Raw genomic sequence first — 18,356 nt, 5'->3', positions numbered from 1 at the left:
CGACTGGACAGATTCGCCTGCACCAACTCCCTAACGACACAATGTGTATCATCAGCGTACCTTGCCAAAACGTTCTCGGACCACAGACCATTAATGCTGGATCTGCAGTGGGGCAGGATACCCTCACCGGTACCCACCTGGAGGCTCAACCCCTCATTACTTGAGGACGGCCCGTTCCGTGCCCACCTTGCGGACACACTGACTGACTACTTCAGGGAAAACTGGGACTCTGCGTCCTCGAACCTGGTAGTATGGGATGCTATGAAGGCTGTGGTGAGGGGGGCTGCGATAGGCCGACTGGTAGGCGCTAGACAGGAGGTCCATGACAAACTGTGTACGGTAGAGAGCCGTCTGAAAGAACTAGAGACTGCGGTGGGAACGGACCCAGGTCGCAGGGATGACCTACAACGGTGTAATGTTGAACATGCGGAACTCCTAGAAACCTTGCGGGTTATCGACTACAGGGAATATTTGAGACGACAACAGGCGGAGGCGGACAGATCGGGGGCACTACTGGCTCGTCTGATCAGAGATACCCCCGAGACCCCAGTGATCACGAGTGTCCGGGACGACACGGGCAGACAGGTACACACGCAGTTGGAGATCAACTCTGTGTTCAGAAGTCATCTGGAGAAGTTGTATGCCCCACCCCCTGATAATAATCGAGAGGCCATGATGGATTTCCTGAATGAGCTGGCACTCCCAACCCTCCCTCGGGAGATCCAGACGGCCCTCGCTGAACCCTTATCGCGACAGGAAATTAAAACTGCCATCCACACCTTAAATCGGGGCAAGACTCCGGGTATGGACGGTCTGCCCGGAGAGTTTTATCAGACTTATTCTGATATTCTGGTGCCGGTCCTGGAAAAGATATATAACACTGCTTATGAGGTCGGTCACCTGCCAGCCTCGACTATGCAGGCCTTGGTCATCTCCATCCCGAAACCTGGCAGAGACGCTCTGGATGTAGGTAATTATAGACCTCTGTCTATGCTCCCTTCGGAGTATAAAATCCTTAGCAAGGCTATAGCCATGAGAATCCAAGCCCACCTCCCTGGCCTGGTACACACGGATCAATGTGGTTTCCTCCCGGAGAGAAGCACTTCCCAGAACACGAGACGACTGCACGCCCTGATGTCCACCACCCCCCCGGAGTTCCCAAGAGCTGGCTGCATAACCCTTGACCTACGTCAGGCGTTTGACTCACTGGCATGGGACTTTATGTTCGAAACCTTACACCGTTTCGGCTTCCCGGATGCCCTGATCAAATGGATCCGTCTATTGTACACGCATCCAACGGCCAGGGCGCGTACCGGCAGACATACTTCAGACAGTTATGACGTGCACAGGGGCACTCGACAGGGAGGCCCCCTGTCGCCGCTGTTGTTCGTGCTCACATTAGAACCCCTGGCGATTGCACTCCGGACCGGAGCGGCGGAGGCGGGCATTCTGGTTGGGGATACTCATAACCTGCTCTCCATATACGCTGACGACATACTACTGTTTCTCCGGGATCTACGGGGCGACCACACACATTTAGCAACGGTCTTTACTCAATTCGAAAGAATCTCTGGCTTGGCGGTGAACCCCCGAAAATCCCTGGGCTTCTTCTTTAGAGACGGACAACAGCCCACTCCCATACAATTTGGCGCTCACGAGATCCAGGTGGCTCCAACTACATTTAAATACCTGGGTATTAATGTGTACCGGGACGCTGGGGACCAGATTGAGGGCAATGTGCGAAGAGCGATCAACGGCCTCCGGGGTAGCGTGACCTTCTGGACGTCCCTGCCCTTATCTGTAATGGGCCGAGTGGCAATTTCGAAGATGGTCCTCCTACCTCGCATACTGTACTACTTTGTGAATTTGCCCGTCCTCCTCCCACAACACATATTCACTACACTGAACTCGCTGCTCATTACCTTAATTTGGGGACCGGGTAGACGACGGGTGAGCCTCAAGAAGCTACAGTTGTCCACCAGACGGGGGGGCCTGGGGGTACCAGACCTACGAAGCTATTACTATGCTAGCCAGCTTCAGTGGCTGTCAAGATGGGTGGCGGGCAGACAGCTCCATGAGATTGCATTCACGGCATCCAAATTGGCGCGTGGGGACCTCCACTCCCTCCTGTTGCCCACGGCCCGGATTCCCAGGGAATGTCACCCCCTATTACTTGTGGCACTGAAATGTTGGCGGCAAGCGCTGCGGTACACGGCAGGAACTCCTCCCTATGCGGACAACATCCCCTTAATCGGCCTCCCGACTCCGCAGGGGACTCTGTCCAGACATAGATTACGACCCTGGACGGATGCTGGGGTGGACAGGGTGGGAGACTTATTTGGAGATGACGCCCTCTTGGATCATGCTACCTTCGCGCAATCTACGGGGGCCCCGCAAAGACTTTACTTGTTGCACGCCTCGGTGACCCACTATGTTAGACGCACCTGGGCTCCACAACGTACCAAGCCGGACCAGCACGAACTGGTTCACCTTCTCCATTACATGGGGACGGGCGGACACTTAGTGAAGTGGCTCTATGTGGGTATCAGGGAACACGCAGCTTTGCCCCTCACTGCACTTAGGGAGGCTTGGACCACAGACACAGGGGAGGAGATCACAGACAGCGACTGGAGGACCATCCTTGGTCATCCTAGGCGAGTGTCCAGGAACGTCAAGTTCAAATTTATACAAGCCATGGTTTTGCACAGGGCATATCTCACTCCCCAGAGACTACATAGGATGTTTCCTAACACCCCTCACAACTGCCCTAGGTGCCGGGAAGATGATGCTAATATTATTCACATGCTTTGGACGTGCCCGAAAATACGTAATTACTGGGTGACGATTAGGAATACACTGTTCACTATAACTGTTCTACAGATCCCTGAGGGTGCCTTGCCCTGCCTGATAGGTCACAGGAAGAGGTCTAAGACCTGTAAGGCACAATTGAAATTCATAGACTTGGCTCTCTTGTTGGCACGCCGTACCCTCACCATGAGATGGAAGTCACCTAGACCCCCAGATGTAGAGATATGGAGGTCGGACATGCTGAAATGGGGAAGGGCTGAGGCTGCGGAACTACGCAGGGAGGAACAGAGGGGCCACCGTAAGTACCCCATTGCACAGGACTGGGACCGTATGTTATTAGAACTGGAGGGCGATGACCCAGAACTGTGACTGATACACATGGTTTGACGGCATGCTTGGGGTGTGGAATGTCTATGTACGGGGATACCTAGCCTGCTTACACCGGTAGCCACGCCTATCCACTGTTATGTTCATACACACGGTTTAAAACTAGTCTGTCTGCTTTATGGACGTTGGGCACGGGGACTGCCAGGAGACGGGAAGAGGGAGGGGGGAGGTGAGAGGGAGGGGAATTGTTGAGGCAACACAATTTTACGGATGCGGAATACGAGTTGTATTACAGTGTTTTTGGGACTGTTATGAGGCCTGATAATTACATGAATAGCAGGACTGATATGCCACAGTTTAGTTAATGAAAATGGAAAAGACTGACACAATGTATGATGATCACCTATGCAATGTAAAGCCTGGTACAGTCATGAATAAAGTGTTTTTAAAAAAAAAAACATCAAGGAGTTTGCCCAACCCACCAGCGAGTCTACCGACATCCCTCCCTCACAAGACCTCTGTGACAAACTCAGCATCTTTTTCCACCACAAAATCAAGAGCATCTACGACAACTTCGACGAAGACAACCAACACACTGAACCCTCACCAACCACCCCCGACACCCGGAAACCAGCGATTGATGACTGGACAGCCCTCACCACCGAAGACACACTGAAGACAATGAAGTCAATCCACTCAGGGGCCCCCACGGACCCCTGCCCCCACCACATCTTCAACAGCGCCGCTGACACCAGCGCACCCATGCTCCGCCACACCATCAACCGCTCCCTGGCGACTGCCTCGTTCCCCGACGACTGGAAACACGCCAAGGTGAACCCCCTCCTAAAGAAACCCTCAGCGGACCCCACCGACCTCAAAAACTACAGACCCATCTCCCTGCTCCCGTTCCCAGCGAAAGTCCTCGAGAAAGCCATCAACAGCCAACTCGCCACATTCATTGAAGAACACAACATCCTCGACTCCTCCCAATCCGGCTTCAGAAAAAACCACAGTACGGAAACCGCCCTCCTCGCCGCAACAGACGACATACGCACCCTACTGGACAAAGGAGAAACAGTAGCCCTCATCCTCCTCGACCTATCAGCGGCGTTCGACACAGTCTCCCACCACACCCTAATACGCAGACTCTATGACGCAGGAATCCAGGACAAGGCCCTCGACTGGATCTGCTCCTTCCTCTCCGGCAGGACGCAGCGGGTCAGAATCCCCCCTTTCCTCTCGGACCCCACACCTACCACCTGCGGAGTCCCCCAGGGCTCCTCCCTCAGCCCGATGCTCTTCAACGTCTACATGGCTTCACTTGCCCCCATCGTCAGAACCTACGGACTCAACATCGTGTCATACGCAGACACCCAGCTCATATTCTCCCTATCCAATGAGCCCAACACCGCCAGACGCAACTTTCGAGAAGGCATGGAAGCCGTCGCCAAATGGATGAAAAACAGCTGCCTACAACTAAACACCAACAAAACAGAAGTACTCATCATGGGCCCAAACCCCGACGCCTGGAGCGACACCTGGTGGCCCACCGCCCTCGGAAACCCGCCAACCCCCACAGACCACGCACGCAACCTGGGAATCATCCTGGACTCCGAGCTCAAAATGGACCGCCAGATCAACTCTGTCTCATCTTCCTGCTTCCACACCCTCAGCCTCCTTCGTAAGACCTTCAAATGGATCCCCCTCGAACACCAAAAGACAGTCACTCACGCCCTGGTCACCAGCAGACTCAACTACGGCAACGCACTCCACGCCGGAATAAACAAAAACCTAATCCGCAAGCTACAGAACATCCAGAACGCCGCCGCAAGACTGGTCCTCAACCTGCCAAAACACTGCCACATCTCCCAGCACCTGCGCACACTCCACTGGCTCCCCGTCGAGGCGAGAATCACCTTTAAGATGCTCACCCACGCACACAAGGCCCTCCACGGCACCGGACCAGCATACCTGAACCGCCGACTCAAATTCCACGCACCCCAAAGGACCCTACGATCAGCCCAGCTCTCCTACGCCGTGGTCCCTCGCACCAGAAAGACCAGATTGGGAGGCCGCTCCTTCTCCTTCCTCGCTGTCAAAGCATGGAACGCCCTTCCGCTCCACCTCAGACAGACAACATCGCTCCCCATCTTCGCAAGAAACCTCAAAACCTGGCTCTTCGACAGACCCCCTCCTTGATGGAATGGAACCTGCACCCCCCCACCCCTAGCGCCTTGAGACCCTTACGGGTGAGTAGTCGCGCTTTAACAAACCCCTGATTGATTGATTGATTGATGGGGGTAATAGCGCCTCATCAGCCCCTCCCCCATGGGGAGGGGCAGAAAACCCACTAGGTACCAGGGATTATGTTTTTTATTCTATTGCCCCCATAAAAATTAGCTACTGTCTTTCTGCCTCTCCTGAGAGGCAGATGGGGGCAATAGTCCCTGATGTGTCCCACGAAGGGACAGAAAGCCCACTAGGTACCAGGGTTTTTTTCCTTCTTTTTTTTTAATATACATGGGCGGGGGCTGTCGTGAATGGGTATGCAAATGCCTCCAACCCCAAAAAGTCTTTCTGCCCCTTCCGGGGGTTGGAGGGGGGCAGAAAGCCCTGTAGGCATGGGTCACTCCCTTTGCTTCAGGCACACATTTTGGCTGTTTCAGTGATATTTTTAGTCACATCTGAACCCAAGCGGCAGCAGAAAACCAATAGAAACCAGGGAGAGTTTGTGTGCGTGTAAACTGAAGTTTAGCTGACGGTCTGCGTGTACTGACCATTGGCTCGCATTTTGCTGGCGGTGTGTGTGGACCTGCACTTTGCTAATGGGGTGGGTGGACTCGCACTTGAGGACGCCGTGTGTAGATTGGTGCTTGCCTGGTGGTGTACGTGGATTTGTGGTGTGCGTGTACTGAGTCTTGGCTGGCGGTGTGTCTTGCATGGGTCCCCCAGCGTTTTCTTACCAAGATTCCCTTGCAAAAATCAAATTTACTTACAAAGTCACTTTTTCCTCACATTTCTGTGTGGATAAGCTGTAGGATCACTGCACAGGCACACATTTCCTACCACCCAGAATTCCCGTTTGGTTTCCCGAGAAAAATGATATCTTACTTGTGTGGGTGCCCAAAGTAACGTCAGCCTAAAAACGTATAAACAAACTGCTCTTTTGGACCTACTTTGGGCTCCCCTCAATCTCTACACGTTTTTGGCCCTTACAGGTCATTGGCACTTAGCCCATCCACACAAGTAAGGTATCATTTTTATCGGGAGACTGAGGGGAACAGTGAGTGGTAGGAACATTGTGCTGTGCAATGATTACACAACTTTCCCCACACGGATATTTGAGGAAAATGTTACTTTTTATCTACATTTGAGGTTTGTAGAGGATTCTGGGAAGGAACATGTGGGAGATCAATGCAAGCCACAGCTCCCTGGACTCCCACAGGTGTCTAGTTTTCAGAAATGTCTGGGTTTTTAGGTTCTCCTAGAAGTCTGCAAACCCAGGACCAAAAACACAAGTGCCCATCTATCTATCACAAAACGACCTGGTTATTCAAGGGGGTCACCTTTGTTTTTGGTCCCGGGCTCAGCAGCCATCTAGGGAAACCTATCAAACCAGACATTTAAAAAAAACGGGAGAGTACATGGAGGTATGGCCTGCGTCAACCCCCCCAACATGTTCCTACCCAGAATCCCCTGTAAACCTCACATTTAGCTGAAAAAATATTTTTTTTCCACATTTCTGTGTAGGAACGTTGTGGGATCACCAGGGTGATACACATTTCCTACCACCCAGCATTCTCCAAAGTCTCCAGATAAAAATGGAACCTCACTTGTGTGGGTGGGCTAAGTGCCCGCGGCAGGCAAGGGGCCCAAACATATTGTGGAGACATCAAAATTACATATCACAAAACGACATGGTTTTGCAAGGATGCACCTGCATTTTTGGTCCCGGGGCCGACGACTATCTAGGGAAATCTACCAAACCCAGACATTTCTGAAAACTAGACACCCGGGGAAGTCCAGGGATGTGTGGCTTGCATGGATCCTCTAACGTTTTCCCACACAGAATTCCCCGCAAACAACTTTCTATGCATTTCTGCCTTCCAAATGTAAGACAATGTGTAAAAAAGAAGTCACTTATAAAAATGTCCTATAATTTACATGCTAGTATGGGTACCCACAATGTCGGAGATGTGCAAATAACTACTTCTTCTAAATTCTATATTTTGTTCCCATTTCGAAAATACATAGCTGTCCTTGATACCGATTTCTCACTCTTTATATTTTACCAAATGAATTGCTATATACCCAGTACACAATTAAAACCCATTGCAAGCTCAGTTATTGGCTGTGGGTATCTCAGGATCTTGATAAACCTACAAGTCCTATATATGTCACCAAAACCAGAAGGGTCCAGCAGACATCACGGTATATTGCTTTAAAACATCTGCCACAGTTAGAAGCTGCTACAGGTGAAAATGATAGTACAAACTGCTATTTTTTCAACTCGATTTCAATATTTTATTTCAACTGATTGTTTCTATAGGAAAACCTTGTAGAACCTATACAAATGCCCCTTTGCTAAATGTTTACTTTTCTGAAATGTGTTGCTTTCTGAGATCCATTATTGCTTTCACAACCAAATCTACCACTAACTGGAAGGAGGTTGAATACACAAAAAATAGCAAAAATAGGCTATGGACCAGTAAAATGCCAAAACTGTGTAAAAAATCCTGGTTTTCTGACAAAGGTCTGCCTGTCCCTGACAGCTCGGAAGATGGTGATTTCAGCACCACAAACCCTTTTTTGATACCATTTGCAGGGACAAAAATAGACGCCTTCTTCTGCTGCATCTTTTCCCATTTTACCCCCAAAAAACAAAATGTTGCTTTACTTTGGCTAATTTCTGGGTCCCCTCCAGGGAAATCCACAAACTCTGGGTACCTTTAACATCCTCCGGATGTTGGAAGAATATGACAAAAATTTGGGGTGGATACCGTATGTGGAAAAAAAAGTTACAGGGGTGATGGAGCAGGGAAATGAAACCTGCTTGAACAAAGTACCTCATTAATATGTACTAACTATAAATAGAAGTAGTATACTAATGTGTACCACACACAAACACGAGGGAATCTGCTTTGCGCATGTCTGCACTAATGGGAATTAATATACGAAAGAACTAAACCTGTATTTGCAGTGTGCTTTAAAAAGAAACAAGAGATACTGCACGAATAGGCCGCATGTGCAGCAGTAGTTCATTGTTGCATCTCGCTTTGAAAAAATAAATAATGCTGTTTTTGCTCAATGCTTATGCTAGGTAACATTAATGGTGAATCATACACAGGTGGGTGGTAAACAGTGAAGGATGCAGTGTCAAATAATGAATGAATGTATATATTTCATTTGTTTTAGTGGAGTGGATGAAGAACCATTTTCTTAGTTTGTCCATTGTAAAGGGAGGGCCCTGAATGGGAGCGAGATGGTCATGACAACAGCCAGAAGCACTGAGCACAGCAGAAGATGCCTAAAAGTTGAAGGTCCTGATGCTGACTGCCTGCCAAAGGCTGTGATCGACCGCGTGAAAGGCGACAACTTCCGTGGATGCGGTCTAATTTGAATAAAAGAATGTTTAATTGTAACTTTTGTAAATTTCATGTGAAATAACAGAGTTAGACTATGGGAAAGGAAGTGGAACAATAGAATAGTCACAATTTAAGTGAAGCCACGGTGGTGTGACATCCCGTCCCCCAAACCCAACCAATCCCTTGTCAAGCTTCATTAAATTAGCAACTAATGTGGGACGGACATGTAGGTTTTTAGGTTATAATTAGGGTACCATTAGGGGTGTGGTTTTAAGCTTAGGCTGACAGGAGAGAAGAGGGGAGATGCGTCACTGTCCGTCGGTTTGCCGAGAGGCCTAGCTGGTTCCTATCCTATCCTGTTCCTGTTAGAGATCCTTGGAAACCCCCGTCATGACCTGGGTCCAGGGGTGTGTCTTCCCATAGATCGTTAGGTTTGTATTTAGCTAATGACGTTACCAGATATCAGTTTGATATTTTATCTCTGAATTCTTTTTTCTCTCCATCTATCCACTCTGTCAACAAATCATTAATATGTATTATTTTAGATGAACCTACTGTCTCTTTATCTATCCCTCCGTTAGGTATAATATTGTTTGGCATAATTGTTTTGCTGACTGTCTCTTACTCTATCCACTCCATTGCATAATGTCATTGTATTGTGAGTCTTTATCCTTTGGAAAATATTACCCGTCATGAGATTTCAATGTTTTAGCTGTGACCAAATTGCAACTGAGCCTTTAACCTTTAAGTGAGATAAAATTATTTGTTAACCTCACTGAGACTCTGTTATTAATTTGACTAAATGATTGGTAAATTAGTATTATCATCACCATCAACTATTCAACTAATTGGTCCATCGACCAAATAGAGGAAGAGTTGATATCAAGATTAGATACAAGACCGATATCCCGGAAGGATCAATGAAAGAACATTTGATGTAAAGGCAACAAATTGACACTTGCACCTCAGGGATACTGGGTGAATGTGTATGGGCCATGGTATTATGTTGATGAGTATCGATCCCTGATCAATTATTGATATTGGTGCTGGATCAGGGGCATAAGCACAAACTACCCCAAGTTGCCTAAAAAAGGCTTAGCACGGGGAGGCCTAGCATCAAAAGGGTTAAAGACCCAGAGTGGATAAACTCTTTCCCTGAACGGTCCCAAATGCTTTGTGAGAATCTCTTACTCTTATGAGAGTAAAATTAAGTTGATCTGTGAGTCTTTTCATGTGGAAGCAGCCTGTCCTTCTGAAGGAGCTCCAATTTGTTAGAGACTATTGGGGAGCCGGTTCTGAAACTTTATTTCTTTAACTACATTGATATGGCTGAACTGAGTAATTTATTAAAGACCATATTTTCGGGGTCCACTTAGGTCCCTGCCCTTCTCAGATTGTTTGGAAGGGACTCAAACTACTTTATCAGGTGCTCTTGGTGCACTTGAAGCTCTGCTACAGACCGCTATTGACGGCAATAGTACCTAAAACCTGGAAACAAGCATTTGTCTTTGTTAAAATAGAAATCAAATGCTAATCTGTTGGTGATCGTAAAGTATCGATCTATTTCCCTTATGCCCTTGGTTATAAAAATCTTGGAGAAGGCAGTTGCTAGAAAAGATCAGGATTTGTGATGAAGCCCATTTGGGCTTTCGTCCTGGCTATGGGACTGAGACAGCTTTAGTGTCCATGTTGACTGATCTCGGGTTTCTGGCTGACCAGGGTTGTTCCTAAGCCTAGGTGCTTCTGAACTTCTCTGCAGCCTTCGACACGGTCTCTGCAATCTTGAATACTAATACAGCCGAGGTGGCTACTGTTGAAGGCAAGGCTCTTTTCACCCTAGGTAATGGTGCTATGTCTCCCACGGCACAGTAAAAAGAAAGAGGAACATAGCAACTCCCAATGACCTAAACACTGGGCAGCCCTAGCAGCACATGGCTAACTCCCCCCCCCCCACCCCCCTCTCCCTACTGGAACGAACAAGAACCTCCAAGAGCAGGAAACCATGGGAAGCTAGGATTACAGCTGCTGCTGAGTTTTCAGCTAGGCAGGGTGGGGTCAGGAAGCAGAAGCTATACACTGTGCAAACGTACGTGTGTCTGAGTATGCCTGAGTGAGCTTGAATATGGAATTATGCTAGTTTGCCTGATCGGGGAAAAGAATGGAGTGAGCACCATGGCATAAATGTTAAGTACTGCATGCTATGTCTCCAAGTAACATAATGGGGGCAAAGGGCCTACTTGCCATTATAGTAATTCACCTCTGGTGCAATTGTGGGCATAACTTAAAGTGAACCTCATTAAAAAATGGTCTCCTTGTACATTGAGGACCTCCTTAGTAAAATGGTAGCCCACCACTTCTATAATCGTAATAATGATAGATTGTAGCGGTCTTAGATTTACTGATTTCTATCTTTTGGAATAATGATTGTCATAGCATTTAGGAGCCACTGATATTTTCTGGTGTTCATCCCTAATATGCTGTGTCTAACCCTGGCTTAATGTGGACTTTCCTAATTTGATGTAATATGTGGCATGTGAACTTTAATCTGTCCAGTTGGAGCATTAGTACATGATTTAGATTTAATTTTATATTGATAGTGTGGACTAATGCCTGGAGGCGTCTAGGCACACAAACCGGAGGCGATAAGTAGAAAGAGAAGGCAACTAAGTCTTAAGCCTGTTGAGAGAGAAAACTACAGGGAGAAAAGCCAGGTCTTAAGGGCCTTCCTGAATGAAAGCAGTTCTGGTTCATTTTTTTAATGGATGGGAAGACTGTTCCACACTTTAGAAGTGGTAGTAACAAACCCTTCGCCACCACAGTTTGATAGCCAGAATCTAGAGACCTCAACCAGATTTTGAGTGGAAGACCGCAGGTTTCTTGGTGGAACATACCAGTGGAACCGGTGTATTAAATATTCCGGTCAAGAATCGTGTAGGGCCCTAAAGGCGATACATAGGGCTTTAAAATCAATCCTTCTCTTCATAGTGAGCCAAAGAAGGAAGATGAGGGCTTTTTTGGCAGAATGATATCTGGGAATCCCCAACAGGGGTCAGGCCGCCATATTCTGAAGAACCTGTAGCTTGCCAAGAAGACCTTTCTGCAGACTAACAAAGAGAGCATTACAATACTCTAACTTAGAGAGGATAAGAGCAGAAACAACAGTTTTTGGAGATCGTGAGTTATGAATGGAAAGATTTCCGGCTCCTAGTAAAGGTGCGCAAACTGGAAGCAAGCTGAGCGCGCGCCCCGTGCTCACTATCCAGGTCACTGATCAGCTTTCACAACGGAAGAATTTGAAGGCAATCACATCTGCGTCTAATCGGCAAGGAAATTCAATAAACATATCTTAACTGTGCGTCAGCGGTCACAGTGCCTTCCAACCTTCAAGACAATCCTACCAAGACTACCCTATGATACTCTATCAGCGCTGGGCACTAACCATTTAGTCACTGGCTTCATCCCAGCTACTTACGTTGTTCAATTTAAATAAGTTCAATCTCTCTGCGTGACTTCTCATCCTACTCCACCATGGCGGATAGAGAGAACAGAACAAACAACAAGAAATGGCGTTCAGAGCCCTCTCAGTCAGAGTCCCCGATCAAGGGCAGATCGGACCTAACGAGCACCATGGACATGATATTGAAAAAGCTTGCGGAGGTCCATGACCTAGCTAAGTCGACCAAAAGTAACACAGACACCATGCAGCTTGAACTAACGGCGATTCGTGCAGATATGAGCTCTATGAACAAGAGCATCAGCGAAGCAGAACAGCGTATAAGTGACGTGGAAGATCGAACATCCCAATCCGCCAAGACCATAAAACATCTCCAAACAACTACTAGTGTCCTTATAAAACAAAATGCCGAATTGGAGGACCGCAACAGGAGAGGGAATATACGCATCTTGGGCGTTCCAGAGAACTCAGAGAAGGATGCGGGCTCATGTGTTGCCTTTCTCGAAGCGTGGATTCCAATGATCACGGGGATCACCTTCCAACATGGTATAGAACTCGATAGAGCTCATAGAATCCCTACATTCACTAGCCAAGGGACTACGGGTCCTCGCCCCTTGATCTGCAAGCCCCTACGATATCAACATGTGGAAGCAATTCTGCAATTTGCCAGGAAGAATCACCAGGTCAAATGGGAAGGCCAACGTATAATTTTCACCCAAGACTACTTCAAGGAAACGGTCGAAATGAGGAAAGGCTTCCTTCTCCTGAGACACAAACTGAAGGCAAAAGGTATTCAATTCTCATTTGCAGGCCCTCGAAATTCAAAATCATCGAGAATGGCAGACCTTGCATCTACTCTTCCCCTCAAGAGCTCGCAAGTCATCTAGAAATTTCTCCCTCACAAAGTATGGACCTCTCCAGCGGCTCATCTAACAAGAGAAAAACTGAAATCCGGGACTCCTCTGTTGCCTGACCGGTTGGTGTATCTCTAACTAGTACTGTTGCCAGTGTTGGGTACAGTTAATACTTGTTCATGACACCACTTGGTCATAGCCTTGGTTTCTCTGTGTAACTGGCAATGGCGACCCAGTTCTACTCTTTCGCCTGATCCGTTGTATGCTCTGTTTATTGATAATGTTGTCAGTTTTGCTAATTGCTAACACCTGTTTACAGTTTTATTTGCCTTTGCAGGGGCCAACCATAGGCCCTCATCTGGTTTCCTTGCCTAACGTTTTTACCTCCTGGTATGTGTTTTATCTTCTGTGTCCTAGTAAGACTCATCATATGCTAACTCATGGTCCAAATTCCGCTTATGTTCATTGTTTGGCAGCTATCGAGGTTGTACCACCTCACTTATGTTCCTCCTTCAATGCAGTTTTAACCATCGTACTGTTTCTTAAATGACTGCCAATTTATCGCTTAGGCCTCTATCACTGCCTCAAGTAGGGTCACAAGACCTATTCCAAATTCAAAGTCACTGTAATTATTTGTTGCATTTTTACAGCTTACTCCTGAAGTTTTGCTTTGCAATTCATCTCCTCTGGGCTGCCCTAGACGGTACTGCAGTCGCAGCTCTTACGTACAATGTTTTGGAAGGGGGAGGGGGAGGGTTGTGGAAAGGTGGGGTGAGGGGGGTGTTGTGGGTTCTTAACTCAATGGTTGTTTCCCTTTTGTTTACTTTTTGTCCCCCTTTTATTTTGCTGCGGCTCCTTACTCTTTGCAGACATCTCCATTCACCATCTGGCTCCTCGTGCACCACATTTGTTGTATAGGCTCTATCTCAGACTTCACATAGTAAGAGTGGTCTCCTTACAAGGGGTAAAACTCTCAGGGAGGCCCTTCACCTACACATGCTTAGTCAGGTTCATAGGTAGCTATCGGTCGCCCTCCCTTCTGGCGAACTAATACGTTTAGATGACCCAGAATAGGTCTTTAGTTTACAATCTCAATATTGTTTCCCTCAACGTCAAGGGCCTCAACCATCCAGTGAAACGAAAGAAGGTCTTTGACTACCTCCTGAAATCCAAAGGTGATGTCATCTTACTCCAAGAAACCAAACTATATGGAGGAAGATCTAAGCTTTTTAAACCTCAACTGGGCTTTACACACTCTATGTTCCCAGGCCATCCACAAGAAGAGAGGGGTGATCACTCTAATCTCAAAAAAATCTAATATCTCAGTCACCTCTCATACTCATGATCCAGAGGGCAGATTGGTTATTACACATTTGCTGAGAGGGGAAGATCCCATACATGTCGTGAACATATACGGTCCTAACTCAGATGACCCAGATTTCTGGGACTCTGTTGCAACCTCTATGGGGTCCATACCACAAGATGAACTCTTAATAGTCGGGGGCGACTTCAACCTTCCGCTAGATCCCCTTATTGACAGACAGTCCAAATGCACCTATCAACCATCCCGTTCCCATGAGGCACTTAAACGCTTGTGCGCCAAATTTAACCTCAAAGATTCCTGGCGCCTCCAAAACCCCGATGGGAGGGACTACACTTTTTACTCTGCGCCACACAACTCACATTCCAGAATCGACTATATTCTAATTTCCAGTCCCTTCATTCACCTTATAAACGAAACAGACATTGCACCCAGACTGGTTTCTGACCATTCCTGCATTAGCACTAAACTTGCTGTCTCCCGTTCCATACTTCCCCGGAAAGTGCTGGCGTTTTAACAATGAAATTTTATTCGACCCTGAGAATAAACAACAGATTGAGGAAGCTATCAGGGAATACATCACACTAAACGACACCCCAGATACAAACACGGCCGTGGTATGGGACGCTCTCAAGGCCACAATTAGAGGAGTCATCATAGGTATCAGGGCGCGCACTAACAAAAAACTAAACGCAGAACTTGTCACACTCAAAAGCGATATTAAGGCCCTAGAAACCGCCCATTTAGCCAACTTAAATAGTAGCCATCTCCTAGACCAACTTACTAATAAGAAATATGAATACAACAAGATTATGAGCAGGCGCGCTAGTGTTTGGATAAACACATTTAAAGCACTAAAGTTGTACGAGGGTAATAATGCGGGGAAACTGCTCGCTTCATATCTCAAGCATAAGCAAAAACAATTCGCCATTCCTGCGATTAGGGATTCTGCTAACAATATTCACACCAAACACGAAAAAATACTGGCCTCCTTTCAGGCCTTCTATGAAGACCTATACAAAAAAAAGCTAACATGGGATCCGAAAGCCTGTACTAAATATTTGGACACTCTAAACCTCCCTAAACTCTCTGTGGAGGAATGTACTTCCCTAGGCTCGCCCTTTACAGCCAAAGAAATTTCTACCTCCGTTAAATCCCTCAAGTGTGGCAAAGCCCCAGGCCCTGACGGCTTCTCGGCAAGCTTCTACAAAGCATTTGACCCTGCACTTAACCCCATTCTACTAAAACTATTCAACTCATTCGCCTCCACTGGGAGCGTCTCCGACACAATGGGCGAAGCCACCATCATTGTTATTCCGAAAGACGGTAAAGATCCCCTCCTCACAAAAAACTACCGCCCCATTTCGCTTATAAATCTGGACTGTAAAATATACGCGAAAATTTTGGCCAACATCCTCCCCAAACTGATCAGCAACTGTCAGGTTGGCTTTCTCAAACACCGTATGTCCAACGACAATACGAGACTTCTCTGCCATATTCTAGAAAAAGCCAAAATTACTCCCAACCCTACTGTTGCCATAACCCTAGACGCGGAAGAGGCGTTCAATGGGGTGTCTTGGTCCTTTTTAAGACACTGCATGATAGCCTTCAATCTGGGTGATTCTTATATTGACATGGTCATGGCCCTATACTCCGCCCCATCCGCCAGGATCTCCATAAATGGTGCACTGTCAGACTCGTTTAGGCTAGAACAGGGTACAAGACAGGGATGCCCCCTCTCGCCAGCATTATTTCTCCTGGCTCTCGAACCACTTATAACTGATATTAAATGAAACAAAGCCATTACAGGAGTGCTCTTCGGGGACACACAGGTGAAACTGGCGGCTTACGCGGACGATATTCTGGTGGTCACAGAAAACCCTGAAACATCAATCATGGCACTCATGTCCACTATAGAGGAATATTCGACACACTCTGGCTATAAATTAAATAGAGATTAATCGGAGGTCAAACCCCTAAACATTTATGGCACCAAGGACATGCTAGGTAACTCGGGCCTATCATGGCAGACCGGGTTCATTAAGTACCTTGGCATCGAATTTGCAACCACCCTTCTAGAAACACTGCAACGCAACGGGTCCCTCACATTGGAAAAAATTAAAGCACAGCTCGACGGATGGCCCCCCCGTTTTACTACCTGGTGGGGAAAGATCGAGAGCATAAAAATGATGATCTCCCCCCTAGTAAATTATCTTATTACTATGCTCCCTCTCATCCTCTCCCAGGATTTTCATCACAAATTAGACGCCCTACTGAACAAATTCCTGTGGAAAGGCAAGAGGGCTAGAATTAGTCTGAACAAGCTCTGTCTCGATAGATCCCTGGGTGGGATCAATTTAGCAGATTTTAAATCATATCAGACGGCCTTCCTTGCTAAGCGAGGCTCATACTGGTTGTCCCCCCCTCTTGATTACTTTCCGGTGTGGCTAGCAATAGAGAAAGCTCTCTTCAATAATCTCACTCATGCAGCCGCGCTAACGGCTAACCTTAATACGGCCACCTGCCCCAAACCTATTTTTCAAAACACAAGAACAGCACTACTTAAAATTGATAAGACCCTAGACCATCGAATAAGACATTCACAATGGGAATCGCTATGGTATAACAGTACGCTGCTATACAAAGGGAAACCACTTTTTAACGAAACTTGGATCAAAAAAGGCATCTTCTTCCCCTACCAGCTCCTTGGTGAACAGTATCCCCTCACTTTCAAGGAGTTACAAAACAAATATAATCTTGACCAAATGGAGTTTTATAACTTTCTAAGTATCAAAGCAGCAGTATCTAAGGCTAAGTTATCCTCTTAACCCCCATCCCTTCCGAAATACCTAGCTAATCTGAACAAACTGGGTCATCAGGTTTCCAAGCTCTACAAGTCTCTTCGCCCACAGCACTAGTCCCTTAACAAACACATTATTCAATTTTGGGTTTCTCGCTCCTCTGTGCCTATTTCAGACTTGGACTGGTCCAAGACTTGGGAATCAACCACGACACACAAAATAAGCCCTGCACTCTCCCAGACAAAGTTTTGGCTTCTCCACAAAGCCTTTTGGACCTGGGCGCGCCTCTTCTCACATAATATCAGGGGCAACGCTACATGCTGGAACTGCAAAGACAAACCCGGAGACCTAGAACACCTCCTACTACATTGAGAGTGTGTCGTACCCTTCTGGGATCAAATATTCGCCTTCCTTTCCAAACTCTTCCACATCTCTCTCACCAGAGAGCTCTCCACCTTGACATTTGGTTTCCTCAGAGACCCTACCCTCACAGACAACGACAAGGCCCTCCTACACTTATTACTCATGGCCGCCGTGAAATCTGTTCTAAGCAATTGGAAAGACACTAGGAAAGCATCTTTTAAATGTTGGTTGAACTGGATTACCAATTTGAGAGGTGCTGATAATATCTCCCTTCAAAAAACTCCCTGGCGCCCTCCCCACAGACAAATGTGGGCCACTCTCGACAACTATTTCAGTGCACATAAGCCTCCTTGAACTCTTCACCCATCGTATTACCCCTTGCTGTCTCACCCTCAAATTCAGCAACTCCTATGCACATCCCTAGGTTCTGGCCACTGTACTTCTATGGAACCCCATATTTACTACGCATTGTTTGCGGCTGTAATATGTGCTCACTGTCAATCACACTAACTACTGGATGAAGCCTATTCATTATATTGGTCTGCAAAAATTAACCATCACTCTCACCCTATTTTCCTGTTGTTTTACCCTTACTTCACCCATTGTTTTTTACCCCTTCTATGCAAACAAACCGTCTTTACTATGGCTAATATCATTGATTATGGATTTTGTATTTTACATATGTTTTACTGTCCTGCATCTGTATGATATGTATTGTAACAACCAATAAAAACTTTTGAAATCGAAATCTAATGTGGCAAAGTCGTACCTTCCAAACAAAAAATTTATAACAAAATTTCACATACGGTCCACTGGCTATGCCAAAAGCGGTTCAACATGTTA

General features: G+C 46.9%; 1 protein-coding gene across 10 annotated transcripts in view; it reads right to left on the bottom strand.

The window, feature by feature from the left end:
• The window catches only part of TAX1BP1 (Tax1 binding protein 1), a 702,037-nt gene that overhangs the window by 219,909 nt on the left and 463,772 nt on the right, over nt 1-18,356 (bottom strand). The window lies entirely within an intron of this gene.

Source organism: Lissotriton helveticus, chromosome 10 (genome assembly GCF_964261635.1).
Source record: "Lissotriton helveticus chromosome 10, aLisHel1.1, whole genome shotgun sequence".
Lineage (NCBI taxonomy): Eukaryota > Metazoa > Chordata > Amphibia > Caudata > Salamandridae > Lissotriton > Lissotriton helveticus.
The sequence above is the reverse complement of the archived record's forward strand: the minus strand, read 5'-3'. Positions and strand labels throughout refer to the sequence as shown.